At 46.8% G+C, this 14,000-nt stretch overlaps 1 protein-coding gene across 1 annotated transcript in view; it reads left to right on the plus strand.

The window, feature by feature from the left end:
• The window catches only part of SLC35E4 (solute carrier family 35 member E4), a 108,559-nt gene extending 95,563 nt beyond the window's left edge, over positions 1 to 12,996 (plus strand). The window contains exon 3 of the transcript XR_008208308.1: positions 12,986 to 12,996. The gene's annotated coding sequence lies outside the window, so the exon portion shown is untranslated. The remainder of the gene's footprint in view (positions 1 to 12,985) is intronic.
• Positions 12,997 to 14,000: the final 1,004 nt, after the last annotated feature.

The raw sequence follows: 14,000 nt of genomic DNA on the forward strand, positions 1-14,000 counted from the left end.
AACCTGTCTGAAGGCATCTGGAAGCCTGCCCTGGTTTCCTTTGCCTTTCCCTTGCCTCTGCTTAAGCAGAGACCTGAGTTAAGATTTACAAGATCGTGGAAGAGCTCCTCTCCCCTGCTTCAGAGGAAAAATTGCTGCTCTGCCCTTTTTGCTGTGATCTTATCACTGATTGCAAAGCTGGACACCATTCACCCACCAGGTGAGCAAGGGTAGCACTACTGTGTGTATCTCACGTTCAAATAGCAAATGAGAAAGATGTTTGAAAAGAAAACCAAGTGCAATTTCGCCTTTTGTTTCTTTATTGTTATTAGAAATCAGAAAGTTTTCAAGAAAAAAAAGTGGAAATGATGGATAAACCCCAACAAACCCTGTGTTTTCAGACAAAAACGTACCCAATGAATTAAGATATTTCTCAGCTTTTACACTAAAGTCATCTCCCAGTCCTCTGCCCCTTAGGACTGCCTCTGAAGGTGGCTCTGTGTTGGTCCCCAGCTCTTTGCCATCAGCTCTGTGAGATGTGCTCCATCTCTGTGAGCCACACAGTGGGGCTGTTATCCCACCTGACGCAGGGATGGCTGAGGCTGGTTGGGCTCCTCCTGCAGCAGCTGTCTGTGGCAGGCAGATCTCTCACACTTGCAGCTTTTTGACCCCCTTGAGGTGACTGTGGAGCCCGGTTGTGTCCCTGCTCACCCCTTTCCACTGAAGTCATTGATGGAGGTTCTTCTGCTCAGTGTCCCCATCTGTGGTGGAGCTGTGTATGATGTGGTGGTTGGTGATGACTGGTTTTAAGGTCTGACTCCAGTGAAGAGCATCTTCAAGCTGCCTTAGGATAGCACCTGCTGCTCTGATCTGGGCTTGGAGGAGCCCAGCTCCTCATGGCTGCATCCTGTTCCAGGGGATGGTGCTGGTGCACCGTCCTGCTGTGCGATTCATCAACAAACCTTGGTAGCCTATCCATGCTGCTCATTGCTTTCCAGCCTTTGAAAGCCATCATAGAATCATTAAGGTTGGAATAGTCCTCTAAGTCCCCCAAGTCCAACCCATCCCACCATGCCCACTGTGCTCCTCAGTGCCACTTCTGCATGTTTCTTAAACACATCCAGATTTGGTCACCCCACCACCTCCCTGTGCAGCCTGTGCCAATGCTCTACCACTCTTCCAGAGATGTTTTTTCCTAATATTTGAGCTGGACTTGGTGGTCTTTGTCTGTCCCTTCCAACTCAGGCTGTTCTATGATTCATGCTACCCACTGTGGTGCTTCCTCAGCGAGTGCAAGAAATCTAAACCTGGGAAACTGCTTTGCTCAGGGGATCAGCCAGTGTGCCCTGCTCACAGGTCTGTCTTCCTTTCCTTGCAAACTAATGCTCCTGAGCACACATCAAGGGTTAATTTGCCTTTTGGTGCAAGGGAGAAGTTTGCAAGTACAGTACCCATGCCATATGCTGAGGATTTAGCTTTATAATCATCTTGGCTTTAGCAGCAAAGCTGGGAAGAGAAGCTTTTTTTGTATTTATTATACATAAGAAGATCTCGGTGGTTAAGAATGTACACGGCTGAAAATGGGAAAGGAAAAAAAACATGACTTTGATGAGCTTTAAAGATTTAAGAGACGGGATCTGCATCTGCGTTGCCGAAAATACCTTTGTGGAACCCGGCTGCTGGGAGGGGTGAGGCACGTGAGCGGTGGCACCTTGATGCCATGTTCACCCAAGGGTGCCACGAGTCAAGCAGTTCATAGAATCATAATGTCATTAAGGTTGGAAAAGACCACTGAATTCGCCAGGTCCAACTGTTGACCCGTCCCCACCATCCTCGCCAACCATGTCAATCTCTTCTGCTGCACTACACGAGGGTTTGGCTGGCACAGCGCCTCTGTCCTGCTCCCCACCCCATCCTGGCACACACGTGGCACCCCAAGAGCTGCTCCAGGTCAGAGGATGGCTGCTGAGAGCTGTCTTTCCAGGGATTTTAATGCTCCATTAGCCTGAAGAGCTATTTACCAGGCTGCCTCTTGAGAAATCAAGGGATTCGGACACACTCAAACACGTGTCATCGGGACGTAAGGGCTAGCTGCTGTGAATGAGAATAAACCCCAGCACACCATGGCTATCGATCACACAGGGTTTTTTATGGCTGTTCTTGATGAATGAAACTCCTTCCCATTGGAGGCTGCAGCTCAACTCGGGTTGCTCCCCTCGGGTTCCTGGGTGGTGGATTCAGCATTCGACCCTGCAGTCAGCCCAGAGCTGTGTTGGAAGTAGTGTGGGATTTTCCATTGTGGGTTCCTTTTCCTCAGCAGGCAACTTCTGGGTCTTCTGAACTCTCTTTTCAATCCTTCCTTTGGGTGCCAGCCCACACCACCTATCGCTCCCTGTGGGTGATGGAAGAGAGATGCCCACCAAACTGCGCAGGGTGACGGGGTTTCGGCAGCAGAAGGGAAAATGGAACGCATGGTGCCTACATGGGGAGGACGGAGGTGTGCATCGCAACCTCCAGGTCGTGGTGATTTCTCATGGTGATTTCCCCACTCGGCTCTTGCCCACGTGATCTCTTTTTGCTCTGCTTGGAGTCATTTGTATGAAATGCATGACCTGAATGAAGGCTGTGTTGGAAATACCTCTGAAACCGTGGCAGCGGTTTTTGAAGCATAAATATTTTCTCTTGTGGCATTTTGGTCTCTCTGCTTTGGGGTGGAGGGAACAAAAACATTTGTCAAAAAATATTCCCCTATGGACAGAGTTTCTGCAAGCACATTTCCAGAATGGAGGGGGGGAAAACAACCAAAATAAAACCCGAAAGGAGAAAAAAAACCCAACAACCCCATATTTCTATCATAGTCTTTGCTGTGAAAGTCTCCTAACATGGCCTGGCTCCAGCAATATGTCTCATTTTTCTTTTCTCCTTTGCCAGAAGATTTGTCTTTTAAAAATTCATTGAGCCCTCTGGTGTGGCCTCGTGCCAAGGTTGTTGGAAGTCGCTGGGTGCTCTGGTTGCTTTAATAACTCAGAGAGGATTAAAGTTCAAGGGCAAGGGTTCGGCGCTTTCGGAAAATCAATTCCCTCTTGACTTGACCACCCAAAAAGCGGGGGAATGTGAAATTAATAGGAATCAACCCAAACCCCTGGGTAGAGTCCTTCCGCTGGTGAGAGGGTGAAATAAGGCTTAGAAAGCTATTCTGCCCTTTTGCATCTTAGCTTTAAAATTTTGGATCTTTTTTTTTAACCCATACTAACAAGTCTTGCTTGCAAGGCTAATATTTCACAACACCAACCCATTGCAGACCCATTGCAATGGGAGGCAGATTCCTCCCATTTTTCTGCTGTTCTGATGTTGGTCTAAGACAACAGGTCAAGCCCACGTGATCACAGGTTCTCACTTGCTAATTCCCCTCCGTAGCCCTGGTTGTTCCCACTGTTGACATGTAAGGAGTGGTTGAAGAAGTGCCATGGGCATGCTGTTCCCAGAGGGAGGTTATATTTCAGGTGTATTGAGTTTTTTCTGTGCACTGGTTAGAATATACAAGCCTTTAATGCATATTATATGCCAGCATCTAATTAAGCAATCAGCAGCAGGGCTCTCCTGTTCAATTTTTCAACGTTGTGTCTTTAGTTACAATATGGGAAGGTTTAAAATGCTGATGAGTGATCACCCCCTTCCTTCTCATCATCTTCCTACTGCCAACAACTGGCAAAGCTCTATGGTTTGTTTTCATGTTTTTGATACTTAAATGGACAAATCAGCTGTGCTTTCTCTACTGAACCAGATCAAATCCTGTTCCTCTTCCTAGAGAGGATGCTTTGGAATGGTGGTCAGCCCACTAAATGGCCCTGTTTGGTGTCCCAAATAGGGATGAGGCACTTTGGGGGAATTTGGGCACATGGTGGGCAGGTCTGAACATTTGCCCAGTAGTAATCTAGGTTCATTTTAGCTACTTTGGGTCTGAGCCTAATCCCACATATTTTGGTGGGAGATAATAGCTGAACAATTGCTGCTGTCACCACCTTATCCTAAGGTATAACTTTTAAAACAAACTTGCCACTCTGCTTCCTATGCTTGCAATAGCCCAGGCTGAGTTGCTACCAGGAGAAATGGAGCTGATTCCGTTGTCTTTCTCAGTAGCCCTGATTAGAGACATTTGGTCAAAGCTGGCTGTGCCTCCTCTCTGTGTGCTGAAACCCACCCCCGATAACTCACACACACATCACATCACAGTTGTGAAGGAAATCCACTGCTGGGAGATGCCAAAATGCAAACAAAGCCCCTGTGTTTCGTCATTCACAGCAAGTAAGTGCAGGTGATTTGCACTGTGTCCATCTGGGTTACGACATTAGAAAGCAGAATATTAAGATCCACCCCCCCCCAGGCCCATCCAAGAGGGAAGGCAGACTCGATAGGTACTCTGATGGGCTTTTTGCCCTGCCAGCTGTCATGGCAACCCCACTGATCACGCTGCCACATCAGCATGGCAAAGGAATAAGTGTCAGGTTCAGCAAGAGCTCTGTCTGCCCTTGGGCTGCACTTTCCTTCCTCCTCCTTCAGCCAAAGGAACAAAAGCACATATGCCTGGCCAGGAGGACCTTCCCAACATCTTCATTTTGGCCATGGCCCAGAGGGAGGATAGGAAAAGTCCTTCAAATCAGCCTGGGAGGAGCAAATTCCTCCCAAGTCCTGCTTTCTTCTGCTTTAAGCTGCTGGCACGCTTGCAGGGCCATGGATTTGCCGCAGACAGCGCAGTGGAGGAGCCAGAATCCACAGTGGGATCAGGCAAAATTTCTTTTGGGAGATGCTGGGCACCTGCAGTATATTTTAAAGCATATCTCCTGAACCAAAACCATGAATTCTCTCCATTTTGCATTTTTTATCATCCCCTTTATATTCTGCATAGGTTCTATATTGTGGTCAAGCTTGAGTTCTCCATGTCAGCTCCACTGCATTGCTCTCGATTCATCATTTTGCTGTGCAGGATGCATGAGGAGTGACATTCTGATCACACGTGTCTATGAGGGCTCAGTTTCGCTGGGGCTGGCTTCTCTACTGTTTGGAGTATCTCATTCACATTGGACAGGAATAATCCTCATTGGGTGCGCCCTGCCCACATGGCATTTTTTGTCTTTCTGGTTGGGTTGACATACGACCCTTTGATAACTTTTAAGTTCGCTCACTGGAGCAGTTTTCTGGGGATATAATGTCCCCAGAAGCTCATAAACTTCTGCAGAGTTGGTACGAGTTCCTGGGAGGGTACTGTGACAGCCTTCATCCTTGTCAACGACCCAGAGCCAAGCACGTGTTAAATCATCACATGGATTCTGCAGGTGATGCAGATGGGTGCACGGGGACAAGTCAGTGTTTGCAGAATGAGCCGAGCTCCTCAGCAATGAGGCTTGCAGGCAGCAGGTGCTTTAAACTTGCTACATGCAAGGTGATATTTCTGGAAAGGAAAGTGCTTTTACCTGTGAAGCTGAACACTGCAGTGAACAAAAGTGGAGATGGGTGTGAGGGTGCTGGAGAGAACTGAATGAATGAGCTGATGTGGCCCATAAAGGCTCTGGCTGGTAATGAGCAGTTACAGTAAGATGTGGGCAAAAATAACGATGGTTTCGTGCAGAATGTTTCACAGTTAATTTAATGCATTGGCAGCAACATATTAATCCGTTCAGCCAATAAAATAAAGAGAAATAAATTCCTGATGAGTGTTCAGTCATCTCTGATATGTTCATCCTTTCCTTTACTAACACTCGCTCCATCCAAATCTGGGAATGATGATGCATTGCCTCTAAACGAACCTTCTTCATTTTCTTTCTTCCCAGGAGAAGTGACCAAAGTTGGGATCTCTCATCAGCCTCATGTTTTGGACCTGCTTCATCTCTGTGCCAGAGGAGGGTCAGGTTGGATGGAACAATTTCTTCTCAGAAAGAGTGGTTGGGCATTGGCACACAGGCTGCCCTGGGGGTGGTGGGGTCACTGGCACTGAGATGTGACACTGAGGGACATTGCCATGGTGGCCATAGGTTGGTGATCTTGGTGGTCTTTCCCCACCATGATGATTTTGTGATTCCCCATGCCTATGCCCTAATATACATGGGACAGTTTTCCTTGACCATCCCAACTCTGCCAGCTTCCAGCTTCCCATCCAAAGGCTGCTTTGGGGCTTGGGAGCTGTGTGTGCATAAGGGTGGGAGGGCAGGGAGGGCACTGGGCACATCAGCTTCCTGAGTATTTCCACTGTGCTTGTATATGAACTGTGATAAATTAAAATCACGAGCAGAATGGCATGTTCTATCTTCAATTTTGAAACAGCCATCAGTGTCTCCTGCCTGGCTGCTGGCTGCTTTGCTCTTCTCATGATGCTGTCTCAGCTCATCCATCCCTGTCTGCTCCTCCTCTCCCCAGCTCCTTCCCAGTGCTGGTATGAGATTCATTTCCCAGAGATCCTTATCTACGCTGAGTGGGGGAAAAAAAATTGCTTCACATTTGCACATCAAAAGAAGGCCACGTCTGTTATAGGGAAAATTAATAAGAATTAAGAGCCTTTCAAAAAGCCCTTTCAAAAAAAAAAAAAAGAAAAAAGAACCAATTAAAAATATTCTGAGACTGGAAAAGCTCTCGTGTGCTCGGGTCTGGGCTGAATGGACCCTATGGTGATGGCAGAAACTCTTTCCTTGTTCAGGCAGCCAGGAAAATCCCCAGCCACTGCTTTCTGGGGGAGGAACAGACACCAATTAGTGAGTGGGAACATCCTTCCCATCATCTGATGGGGCATCATCTGAGACGAGAATAATGCAGAGAGAAGTGCAGGAACAGCATGTGACAAATGAGGAAAACAGTTTGTTTATAGGGTGCAACAGCAGAAGGATAATCTTTTGTGATGCAGCTTCAAACAGAGGAAAAAAATCTGTCAGTCTCTGAGAACAAAGAGAATGTTCTGGAAGCTGCCATGCTTTATTTATTGTTATTATTTATCTGTTTCAAACTGTGTATTTATCCTCTTTAATTTTAGAGGAATGGAGTTGGGTACCAAAGCTGCGTTTTGTGATCTGTTCCTACTCGAAGCAGCAATGTCTGGCAGCAGAGGGATGGACGTGGCTGACCTGGCAGTGTGAGCAACCCTGAGTTGGGATGGCATTGAGCTGCATGCCCATCGATGTGGGATTCAAGAGTGCAAAACTCAGATGTTGCTTTGGAGATGTCTGAGCTGACAGTCCCAGATTGGGCTCACTGCAACCAGTGGAGTTTGGGACGTGGCTCATCTGAGATGATGTGAGCTGAGCAGAGCTGTAGGATGAGCACTGCCTGCCCTGGGCTGTTCTCTGCATCACTGCAAAGTGTGGGTCTGCTGGATGTCTCTTTGCATGGAAGCAGTGTCAGGCTCTGGGGACCCCAGTCCCACTTTCTTTGCCACCCCTTGCTGTGCTGCACCAGCCTGATGCTCCAGATGTGGGGTAAGTGGGGTGTGCACACCCTGTAGGGTGGCAGGAGTGGCTGATAAATCATGGTGGGTCATTGGTAAGGAGAAGAAAACTCTTTTCCTGCTTGCTGCCTATTACACTGTAAGGAGGACTAAAAGCCCAGCAGTGCCAATACGCAGCTTTTATGGAATCAGAGAAACATAGAATGGGGTGGGTTGGAAGGGACCTCAAGGATCACCTAGTTCCAAATCCCTGCCAAGGGTGGGGTTGCCACCTATGAAGCCAGGCCCCAATTCATGTCAACGGCACCACTCAGCCTGGTATCATCTGCAAACCTGCTGAGGGTGCACTCGATCCTACCATGTCATTGACAACTATGTTAAAGAGTATTGGTCTCAAGATGGACTCCTGGTGGGCACCACTCAAGGCTGGCCTTCACCTGGACTTAGAGACACTGACCACAACTCTCAGGCTGCAACCTTCCATTCTTTATCTACTGAATAGTTCAGACTTTGAACCCATGTCTCTCTAACTTGGAGATAAGGATGGTGTGCAGGACCACATCAAAGGCCTTGCACAAGTCCAGGTAGATGACATCAGTTGTCCTTCCTTTGTCCATCAGTGCCATCACTCCATCATAGAAGGCCACCAGGCTGATCAGACACAATCTGCCCTTAGAGAAGCTGTGCTGGCTGTCTTGGATCACTTTCTTGTCTCGCATGTGGGTTAACATAGCTTCCAAGAGGATCTGCTCTACAATCTCCCCATGCACAGAAGTGATGCTCGCTGCCCTGTAGTTCCCTGGGATCCCCAGAAACCATCCCCAAAACCTCACACAGGAAATCATTACCGCTTGCTCTGCTCCTGATACTCTGCTGTTCACCTAAGAAAGGGAGAAGGGCTTGTGATGCCAAAGCAGCCTCCTGCCATCTGCTCACCCTAACCCCAGTCCACCAGCCACAGTCCCCCAGCATGGATTTGTTCCCATCACACAGCAGATGCAAAAAATCCCACGTTTCTGAGAGTATTGCCTTCGTGTTGAATGACATTTCTGTCTCATTTTAAACCTGGGTGACTGGCAGCAGGCTCAGTGCTGGATGGGCTGTGGGAGCAGTGCTCCCATCCTCTCACAAAAATGCACATAGATCAGAAAGCACAGAGGGCTCTTAATAACGTGTCCACATCCAGCCCGTCTCTTTACACTCACTGTTATTCCAGGAAGATAGCACTTCACAGAAGCTATAAAAGACACATCATCTCTCAGTGACACTCTGGGACAATGCAGGATAAAATTCAATTAAATGCAAAATCCGAAAGAAGTCTGATGGAATTTCAGGTGCTTTTCAATTCATCACTTTTCAATATTTCTTGAAATTCCCCAGAACCAAATAATCCGGAGGTCATTTCAAAAGCTACAACAAAGAATGTGCCGGGGTAGTTCTCATCAGGGACCCTGGCTTGCTCTGTGATAGAAAACTCTATGAGTCAGAAATCTAGGACCAGAGGAAACTTTGTGCTGAATAATTACAGCTGCCTGTATCTTCATCACGTGTTGTGACTTTGCTGGAGCTGATATTGCATCTGAACCAAAGTGCAGGCAAGGATCCACTCTCCTGGTTTTCCTGGCTCTTCAACATGCACACTTTGTATTGAAAGGAGCACAGGGATGGATGTGAGACATATTTTTCTTTAGAACAAATGGCTCAGCTTTACTAATGGAGATGCTCACACCGTTTCGGTTCGCCAGTTGCTCACTGCTAACTTATTTAAAACTCATTCTCTGTTGATTAATGCCTGGTAATATTAGAAGGGTAACCTGCTGCTGAGATGTGTACATTAAATCTGCTGATTTGCTTTAATTAGCGGGAGAACTATTATTGGGAATCTGAAAACAAGTTAATCTCCTCTTTCACCGGTACCTCAGAGCAGGGCAGGCCCAGGGGAAGGAGCAGAGTGGCATTTGGGACACAGCATAACTTACTCTTTACACTTCCAAAATGTGTGCACACTGAGCATTTGATGTCCTAATGACACACAGCAAGCCAGCTTTATTTGTCAAAAGCCCATAGAGGCAATTTGGAAGTGATAAAACCCCCAGACCTCCCAGCAGTTGCAGCTCACCGCCTTGCTATGTGCTTCAGCTTTACAGCTGCATGATGGTGAGTAACACAAGATTGGTAACTTGGCCCATTTTGGAAACACAACTCTTCTCCTTGGCACAACTCAATTTGTGACCAAGAAAAGTCAGAATTGGGAACGGTTGGAGTTGGAAGGGAGCTTAAAGATCACCTGGTTCTAACCCCCAGCTCTGCGGTTACCTCCAAAGACAAACATCCTGTACACCCAGAGTCCTTTGGCACTTGACTTGAGCACTGCATGAAATCACATCACTGGGGACAGGCAGAGCAGACCAGGTGGGGATGCCCTCGAGCTCATTTCAGCCTCTGAGCAAAGCAGAACCACATCTTTCCTTGCCCAGGCCACAGCAGTGACTCCTCACTGCGGATATCTGCATTTCAGTCCTGCTTGGCAGCATTGTGCGTCAGTGGGAAGACTGATCCATCATTGCTGGGACAGGTTAATCTGATTTATCAAGTCTCGGCTGGCAGACTGAAGAGTAATTTTGTCTTGCTGAAAACGTGGAGAAGTCGTGTGCTTGGACAAACAGACAGGATTTCACTTCATCACTTAAGAATCCATTCGGGAGTTGAACAGCTGTGCTCAGTTTCATATCCATGAGATGGGGCAAGGAGCAGATGGCAGCACTGACACATCTGAAGGACCAAAAGCATCACTCTGTGATCTGCCTAGCTTCTCAGTCCAAGGAAGGGCTTTGGTTTTGGGGTCTGAAAGCTGATAGGCAGCAGCCACAATTTAGTGTGCAAGTCCAGATGGGCCTGGGTCAGGACTTGCTGAATGGTTCTGGGCAGCTCCCTATATAGCACTGTGGATTTTTTGACCCTCTTTTTCCCTCCAGCACAGTGGTATGATCAGCTTGATACCGGCAGAGCTATTTTAGATGGTGGGCAAAAGGGAGAGGAAGCGCTGACAAAGGCTCAAAGGCCCCTTTGTTCTCCCCCTGACCCACCACAGCTTCTCAGCCAGGCTTCAGGGCCACACTCCAACACCTTTCTTTCTCAACATCCATATCTATTAAAAAAAAATGGAACCCACCCAGGTACTGTCACATTTTGCTGCCATTTCTATACCAGTTTTGCTTCTTTAACTCCTGAGAACTGAAGTCAAAACTGTTCTGTGATATACAGCTTGCTGGTCTGAAAGCAGGGGCTCAAACAGAGCAGAATGTGTTTAAGAGAACAGACAGAATTGGAAGAAGTGTTGAGGACAAAATGTGTAAATGTGAAGATCAGTAATGAGTTAATCCAATCCACGTGGTTCAATTTTCCTGTGCTATGTCTAATTTATAAGGTTAATTTTTCATCACTTCTCATGAGGTGATTAATTATTGTATGCTGAAATATAAGAATAATATTGTATGTCCAAAAAATTCTTTGCTCTGCTGCAGGCGTTCACCTCAAGGAAAAGAGAATGAACCTCCTAAAAGACAATCTGGTCATGCCGAACCCCAAATCTGCTGCTAGAACACACTGTAGTACAGCCTGTAAGTTATTTTCTGGAGCTCTGGGGGTGTTTTTAACACAACAGCTTTCTCCAGAATACCCTGGGTTCCAAAATGGATGATGCACATCCCTGTGGCACTGAGTGACATGGGTTAGTGGGCATGGTGGCAACGGGCTGATGATTGCACTTGACGATTTTAGTGGTCTATATGGTCTATATTCTGTATGGAAGCATGCAACAAATGCTTTCAGGCCTCTGCTGCCCATGGAAAAACGCTGCTTCAGTATGTGGAAATGCACTGGAGTCAATCGAGGTGGATGCGTTGAGATCCATGATGTCCATCCATGAGGATGACATGTTCTGCCTCTATCACCTCTGCCAGCCAATCTTGCTCAGAGCCTGAGCTTTTGCAAAGGCATCATTCGGGTAGCAGAGAAATGCTGAGCTGGCATTGGGTTTTAATTCAGTACTCGTGACAAAGGAGAACACTGGCACTGTGTGTTTTCACAGCAGCACTTTGTTGCTTCCAAGGACGTGGCCAACTCCTGCAGCACTGTGATGTAAGCGCACAGCTTACACTAGCCACAGCCAGATATGTTTATCCATGCGTGACAGTTGAGACAATCGTGTTGCCTAACCAGGGGGAGAATGCAGCTTTAAATTCTGATCTGAAGAAAACTGATATTACAGCCTTTATACACACTTTTCTTCTCTGAAGCCTTATGCGGGTGTTGCATTTCCCAGGCACGTGTTTCTGTAACTAACTCTCACCAGTGACACAGAGTCACACAGAGATGCTGTCTGTCATGCTGCACGGATGTGTCTTCACAATGGAAGCATGGCAGTTTGCTCATTCATCATTTCACCCTGCATTTGCACTGCTCCTAAACGCCTGATCATAGCTGCTGTTCCAGTTATACCTGTTCCATGGAAAGACCATTCCTGCCTTCGTGACAGGGGCTTCCACTGCATTAAGTGATTACTGCATGCAGAACTAACATTTCAGCACACTGGTGCCACCAAAGCTGCATTGTTAGGTGCAGGAATTACAAAACACAGGCCATCCTAATCTGATTTCAGTGTTCACCCTGCTGCAAGCACCATGTTGAGAGACCTCCCCAGCCCACCTTGTTCATAGTTTTCTATTTCTCTTGCTCAAGTGTGATACAAACTGCCTCTATTGCTCTTCCTGCTGTGCATCTCCTGCTGTCCATCAGCATCCTTACAGCTGTAGGGATTGTTTTCTATCCCAACAGTGGTTAAAGCTGCTGTTTAACAGTGATAGCCAAATGCAGTTATTTTAAAACCAGTGCATCCATGTAATTGCATCAAAGGCTTTAACAAGGTTGGGCCAAGGCATTCTCTGAAATGCTAATGGAGGCTTCCAATAAGCACAAAGAAAGGTGGAAGCTCCAGAGAGCTATGAGTAAGCTTAAATGAATGATGCAGGCATCTCCAGCTGTAAGAAAAACCACAAGCAGCAGTGGAGCTGAGCAATGCAGACTTACAGGAGGATTGGTAATAATTAATTGATAGTTGGCTCTGGTTTATAGAATTTGATTGTTTTTTCTTTTTGATGGGACAGATAACACTGTGGTGACAGAAGATATTTCTGGATTATACCTCACTTGATACTGCATGATCCTGTCCTGCAGGAAGAACACCAGTGAGGCCAACCAGGATTACTGCCTGGGATCACAGATAGAGAGGGTTTTCTATCCTTCAGTACAGCAAACTGCTGCAGATAGTGCTGCATCTGTAAGCTTGGTGGGCTGTAGAGCTCTCCAAGAGCCTGAGCATCTCCACAGCGTTGAAGGGTGGTGGTGAAGCATTTTCCCTGCATAGGATCATGGAGGGGTGATGTTGTTTGGGAGACCCCAAAGGACTGCAGAGATCCCTGGAGGGATCCACCTGCAGGCGAGCTGGGACTTGAGGAACAGTAATAGAGAACTGTGGTCCTCCTGGTCTTCTTGTCTGTGGGGTTTCTTTTACTACAGATGCTCTGTGCTGAGTGTGACACGGTGGGTGAGGGCTGAAGGCAATTATTTGTAAGCTCAATTTTGAAGAATAAAATGGAGAAAATCTAGAGGAGGTCAAAGTGTGAAATCCTAATTTGTAAATGTTAAACAGAGTGATTGATGGGTACACTGAAAAGCTTTAGCTTGTAAGTGATATCGTGTGGCTCGAAGAGAAAGGAGAATACACTCTTTTATGAGTGACTTGCATTAGACAACTGGTAAGAGAAATTATGCTGAAATTTTAAGAATCTGTCCATAGGATTTGCCCAGAGAAACGCTAGATGCATCATCCCTGCAGACACCCAAGATCAGGCTGCAGGGGCTCTGAGCATCTGATGGAGCTGTGGGTGTTCCCTGTTTATTGCAGGGGGGTTGGATCAGATGGCCTTTAAGGGTCCCTTCCAACTCAAGAGATTCTATGATAGCTACGTGATCTCAAGATAGAAGTGGGAATTAGCCAGGGAATCTGTCCTGGAGCAGAATGGAATCTTCCAGGGCACTGATGCCTTGAGGCTGGAAGCAGCCTGCAATGAAATGTTGTGCATTTGGGGCTGTCATTGGGAAGTTCACAGCTCCCTGTACAGCCTTTTCGCAGTCTCTATTACAAACAAATCTGGACCCCAACACAAGATGACAACACAGCTGCAAGCCATGATGTATTTCGGGGAAGAGTTGCTTTGAGTTGGTTGCAGAAGGTGCTGAAGGCCTCACCTTCAGAGAATGCTAGAATATTAGCCTGCTCCTTCGGTCTTTCCTGGGGCATGGGGAAGGATGTGTTGGAATGGTCTTTGCCAATTGCTTTAAAAATTATGACAGTTAATGTATTGCACTTTCAGACTCCAACATAACTTTCTCCAGAGTAATTACTTTCGATTTCCTCACAATAAATACACTGCTGTTTTTTCCTTTCCAATAATTGAGTGTATTTATTCTTAACTAAGATTAACTGTCTTTTGGAGCCCAAAATGAATGGGGTTGCCTTGGAAGATCAATA

The sequence above is a fragment of the Tympanuchus pallidicinctus genome, unplaced genomic scaffold (genome assembly GCF_026119805.1).
Source record: "Tympanuchus pallidicinctus isolate F22 unplaced genomic scaffold, pur_lepc_1.0 scaffold25, whole genome shotgun sequence".
Taxonomy (NCBI): Eukaryota; Metazoa; Chordata; class Aves; order Galliformes; family Phasianidae; genus Tympanuchus; species Tympanuchus pallidicinctus.